This window comes from Haemaphysalis longicornis, unplaced genomic scaffold (assembly GCF_048455015.1).
Source record: "Haemaphysalis longicornis isolate Haplotype H1 unplaced genomic scaffold, Haemaphysalis longicornis Haplotype H1 scaffold_12, whole genome shotgun sequence".
NCBI classification, from domain to species: domain Eukaryota; kingdom Metazoa; phylum Arthropoda; class Arachnida; order Ixodida; family Ixodidae; genus Haemaphysalis; species Haemaphysalis longicornis.
The window spans coordinates 83,924,918-83,930,917 of NW_027526225.1; the positions used below are offsets into that span (position 1 = coordinate 83,924,918).

At 47.1% G+C, this 6,000-nt stretch overlaps 1 protein-coding gene across 2 annotated transcripts in view; it reads right to left on the bottom strand.

Moving 5' to 3' along the window:
- LOC144162901 (glycogen debranching enzyme) overlaps positions 1-202 on the bottom strand; it is a 74,084-nt gene extending 73,882 nt beyond the window's left edge. For both annotated transcript variants that reach the window (XM_077693623.1, XM_077693622.1), the window contains exon 1: positions 2-202. The gene's annotated coding sequence lies outside the window, so the exon portion shown is untranslated. The remainder of the gene's footprint in view (position 1) is intronic.
- Positions 203-6,000: the final 5,798 nt, after the last annotated feature.

Here is a 6,000-nt window from a genome sequence, read left to right on the forward strand (position 1 = left end):
CCTCAAGCAGAAGCGGCCTCGGAGGAGGCTGCGGTTCCGAAAGCTTCACGGCGCTTTCATATCCGGGCGCCTAGAATTCGCAGCTCTGGGTTGGAACACCGAAGCTCAGCTGACACTTGAGAGAGCCACCCAAAAAAATGCCGCTAAGGTCACCCCGCTGGGCTCTGCTCACGTGAACCAGGCGGGAAAAACAAACAGAACTGGCAAAAAAAAAACACGCTAGACAGATGATTACCTTTCTTCGCACTCCAGAGCCCACAGGGCACCTCCCCTACGTCATAGTGGGGAAAGACGCAAAGTGACGACGTTTTTCGTCCCCGTTTCTGTCGTTCCTGCACCTAAATACAAGAAAGCAAGAAAAAGCCGAAACAAGGCACGAGGCTAGAGTGTACTAGAAGTTTTAGAGTGGCCCGAGCGGCGGCCTCTCCCATTGCTCCGCCGGGTCGACTTTCGCGCAGAAAATAAAACCGGTATAGCGGCGGCGCTGCTGTCGTCAACAACTGAACAGCCGGCGCTCCCCGGCACCAGCTCCCAGCCTGCGCGCGGCAATATTTGCGTTGCTCGCTGCGGTGTTTTGCGCTTGCGAAGCTGATTTATTTTGGATTATTAGGTTTAACGCGCCGGCGGTACAGAGGCGATGAGGCAAGCGCTACTGGAGGGCTCCGGATTAATTTTGACCACCTGGGGATCTTTAACGTGCGCCGAAATCTCGAAGACACGGGCGTTTTTCGCTTTTATCCTCCATCACAAAAGCAGCCGCCGTGGCCGGGAATCGATCCTGCGCCTTTGGTCAGCTGGCTTAGAAAGTAGACGCAGAAACGTTATGACTCCGCTTGAGCAAACTTTAAACTAGTACGACCCGCCATAAAATTATCGACCTCCCCTCCTCCCTCCCCCCCCCCCCCCCCCCCGCCCGCCCCAACGATACTTTCTCATTTTGTATGCGTTTTCTGAAAACGTTAATTGTTGATATACAGTAATCTCTCGTTAACTCAAAGTCGTAAAATTAGCTGAAAATTTTCAGATAAGCGCGGAGTTTCGAGTTAAATCAAATGCAGAAAATTTGTAGCTAGGTCCCTGAAATAACAGCTATATATATAGTGCTGCTAACAAAAGCACTATTGCACAGGGGAGATTTCGTAATAAAGGCAAAATAATTCGCAAGAAAAAGAAACTTTTATTATTGCAGAAGAAAGAAACAGCTGCGTTGCGCTCGGCTGATTCGCGTTCGCATCTGCATCCCAGAAAAGCGTACCCGAGAATTCTCAACGCATCGCATGAATTGGTGGTCGTCACCGCTACATTCTACCTTGTTACAAAGTAGACGCAGCATGTATGTTGTTTCTGCCGTTGTAGGCACTTCTGGAGGCTCCTCCTCATCCGCATGATCAGCTGCGTCGTCCACAGCTATCTTATGCGCCAAACAGCATTAATTCCGGTAACGGGGACGCGTAGTCCGCGTAAACTTGCACTTCACGACCGCGTTCGGCGAGTAGTGGGAGTAATCATTCGAACGGGGACCTTATCAGCTGCCTGCAGCGGACTTTGCCTTGCGTCTTCTCTGCCAGTATTTCGAGACATCCGTGGTCCTCCGAAAAAACGTTTTGAGATAAAGCGGGCAAATGCGTACCGCCTATGGGAGGTAAACACGGTGAGAAAAAGTTTCGAGAAGATATTTTGAGATATAGCAGAGTTCGAGTTAACGAGGGATTAATTTGACGGACAGGCACCAGGAATGTTCTTCCCTTCCCCTTCTTGACTGCGCATGAAGCAAAAGCGGCGGGGCGCACATTCTATGCTGCAAAAAGTTTACTGTTTTTTACGTTCCTATTTGGAACGAAAATACCAAAAGCCTTCATCTGGGATACCCCTACCGTTGAGGCGTGTACTGTCGTTAGTGGGCTTATTTTATTAACCTACTTTGTCGCAGGCACTTGGTAAGAAAGTGTGTACTGAAAACGAAGTGCCAAGTCTGCGGGACCAACTACTGCTTCCTGCATGCCAGGGGACGATGCCGCTGTGTTTACTACCTCTTGTAATTTGGGGGGACTTCTGAATCCGTCCGCGCATTTTTTAAAGTTTATTAGCGATCTCTAGGACGTTTTTACCGGTTGCTTCAGCGACAAGGAGCTCCACCATGACAGCGTACGTTATGGATGTGCTGCAGCCATTATTCACAACAAACACCTTAACGGCGTTGGTTGCGACCAGCACGTGAGACCTTGACCGCAAATTTGGGTTGGTTCTGTATACATTTCGACACGGATTCATTTCTACATAAAATGTTTAAACAAGTTCCGTGATTACATGCGGAGGTGGGAGCAACACCTTGAACTTAGCTGTCGCTAATGATCGAGGGCGAGTTATGAAAATGCGTTGACCAAAAATGTCAATTTAAATCTCCATGTTACCGTTATTCCTAAACCTTTACATGTGTAGACTTTGTGCATGATTTCCCGCGTTACATTTCATTTGCTGGGCTATTGAAAATGAAAACAAAATGTGTATTTGTTCCAGTTCCGTTTATTTGAACCTCCATGTTAGCCTTCTTGAACCTTTACCTAGATCTATAGTAGACGTGTTATATTTCATTTTTGTCGCGGTCAATATATCTTCTGATCTATGTTTTGCATTTGTTTTATGTGCGTGTAATTGTACTCTCAGCGTACTTGCGAATTAAATTTGTGTTAATCTGATTCAACTCCTTTCTTGATCGAATCAGGTGAAAGGTGGTGCCATTAATAGAACGTTGCGGGAATAGTTCTATGAAAGACGGTCATTGGGACAACTGAGCTAACTGAGCTAACCACTCTAAAAAGATCTCTCGCTTGCGCGTGTCATTTTCTGTTCGGCCACCACGGTGACCCGTAATTATCCCAAGCGGGTCACTGCTTAAATACTGCTATAATAACAACTCACGCAATAAAAAACAAACGCAACAACTTACGATAGTAACCCACATAACTGCAGTCCGAGCGTAAATTGCAAGACAATAACTAAGAAATTTTTCTGAGAAGCTATCATCCCAGTCCTCATATTTTTTCGTGTCATGTCCATCAAGCAGCCCAATTGTAAGGACACAATCATAAAGCAATCATAAACTGGTTCATATTAGTCAATTCAACGCAAAATACGTTTTTATAGGACATTGGAATAGCGAAAATGTCGCTGCAATTACTTTATTTAGAATCCGTTACGAATGCTGCACTGAAGGAAAATCCGCAATTTTCCTTGTTGTCGAGCGGGAAAGGCAAAACTAACGCAAAATGAGCTGCAGCGTTTATTTTTCATTTCGTTACGCACAGTCCACTGTACCTACAGTACATTTCAGCAATCGGACGACCCGCAGAAAAAATTTCCAGCGCTCCACGCGTAAAGCGTTTCCTGGCCCGGCTGGCCGCGCGGCCGTGCGCGCGGCCAGCCGCCGCTTTCGCTTTCAATGGTCGTTGACTACAGCGCCGCCGCTATTTTCTGCGCGAAACGAGCACCTCTCCGGGCGGCCGGTCGGGCCACTCTAAAACTTCTAGTTCACTCTAACGAGGCCTAAACGGCGGTTGAAGCGTTGGCTGAGGCAGCCCCCTTCAAACGATTTCGAAACCGAAACTGGCCACAGCGCGCTCAAATTTGAACCTTTGCAGTGCCTGATTTTGTTTACCCGTTGGGCACAGTTTACTTACTTGAATTTTTGTATTCCCTGTGGTACTTCCGAGGGATGAACTGGTTCATAAGATTCTCTGAAAAAGTGAATCACAGAGATCGTTGTAGTACTTTCATAGGGGCGGAGAACCTAATTAACGAGTACTTTTAAGCCCCCCCCTTCCCCCCCCTTTTTTTTTCTCTCTCTAAACCATTACCCCGTTTGTGCTCAAGTCATAGCCTCTGTTTTCTTTAAAACCACAACAAGTACAAATAATCACCTGCTTATTTATTATATTAGTATGATTATTTTGTCATCGCACAAACTATCGCAAGGGTGGGCAACAATCTCTTCATTTTTTTTTTGGGGGGGGGGGGGATTTCAATGACTCCGTTTCTTTCTCACGCCAATGCAACGTCATACAGTCAAACCTCAATATACCGAATCACGCGGGACCATCGAAAATCGTTCGTTATTTTTAAATATCGTTGTAATGAAAAACTGGCAGTTTCAAAACTAGGTATGAAAATGACGTACGTGAGCAGTAGACGCGCGTGAAGACAGGAAAACTATCAAATAAAAATATTGGGCTCACTTCAAAGCTACTTTATTTGAAAAAATCAGTTACTTTCTTCTCACGCGTGCAGCACGCACGACCGATCAATTAGGAATGCCTCTACATATTCCACCTTGCACAATACCTAATCGGGTGCATCATTGCACTGAGCAATGAAAGTGAGGAATTTGTTCATGTGCAATAAAACATCAATGCTCGACACGATCTCATCTTCTATGTTCGCTGAATCACAGTCGTAATCCTTCGCGATCGTCATTTTCACTAAAGTTGATGACTGCTCTCGCGTCTTCTTTGCTTTGTCGCTATAGCTGCATTCATCTTTAGATCTCGCACGAACTTCGCAGCAAAATCATCCACAACAAAAAAATACCTGCCCTCACGCGTGATTAGCGGAAGAACGACCGACCAGCCATCGTCACCCAACACAACGAGAGAGAAAAGAAGCAAACGCGGCTAGGCCTGCTAGGCTAAACCACAGCTTTGACATGGTGATGATGATTGCTACTGAGAAGCGGCGGTTTCTGTTTCACGCGAGAGTTGTCGGTGACGCTGTTACTTTTTTAGCCGAATTCGTAATACTGGTGCTAGCTCTTCGATTATAATGGGCAAAATAAATTACGTGCGTTATTCTGAAATATCTATTGAAATTCGTAGTTCTGAAGAATTTTTACATTGAACATATAGGCAATCTGGCGGCGATTCATAAAATATTCGTAAATTTGATAAATTCGTTAATGTGGGGTTCGTAGCAACGAGATTTGACTGTATTCAAAACTGCAGCCGTCGCTAAACACGTTTTGCTGAATTAGCCTCAGGCACGTTATGTGTATGATATGTTTGTTCAGCTCCAAAACTTCCTATCGTTGCGATAAAATTTTCCATGTGGAACGCATTCGCAATGCGGCAATCGCACCAGGAGCAAGAACCGGTCCATGACGTCGGCCTGTTCTGAATCGATCGCCGCCGGCGGAGTATGTGCCAGTAAATTCTAGACACCCCCATACATACACACATGTAAACAGCTTAGCGCAAGTGTATTTACTATGTACAAACTAAACCGGTAGTAGCGGCACAGAATAGCGGCTGCAGCAGTAAAGTTTAAAAAAAACCTGAAGCGTGACAAACTGTTCGCATGGCGACGCAGTGAAACATCCCCCTCGCGAGGGGCACGATCAAATGCAGAGCATTTCCAGGGGCGCACGACGTTAAGTAGTTTGCGTTACGTTAATGTTGTTGCACTTGTTGCTGACGAGAGAGCGCGGCGATGAGTGCGTTCCAGCCTCGCCGACACCCGCCTTTATCACGCCATGATCGCGCCACGCGCGCGCGATGCTGACGTCACGATCACGCCACAGATGTTGTTGATTCCGCGACGCGCGCGCCCCCACCTGTTGGGCGCGAACCGACCGCGGAGAGAGCGCGCGATGCGAGCGGAGAGTAGGCGAGGAGGAGCGGGGGAGAGGGCGCACCTGCGAGCGATGCGGACTACTACGGACGCCTAGAACGGGTGACATCATGAGTTAAAGAAATGCTCTGCATTTAAAATTTACGGCGTATCTGCTCCTTTCGTTGCAAATGTCGACGAAAGACGACAAGTTTTCAACAACATTTGCCAAGTACATGCCTCCCTTCGCTTTCCCGCTCACCTCTCATGCTGTTCCTCTCCCGTCACGCTCCTCCCAAGGTAAGCACGCTAGGGGTTTGCTCAAGTCAATTTAAATTTACCGTGTTCCGCTGCTCCAAGTCGGGTGCCTCGATTCCAGCGCTGCCGTACGGCGGAGACGCG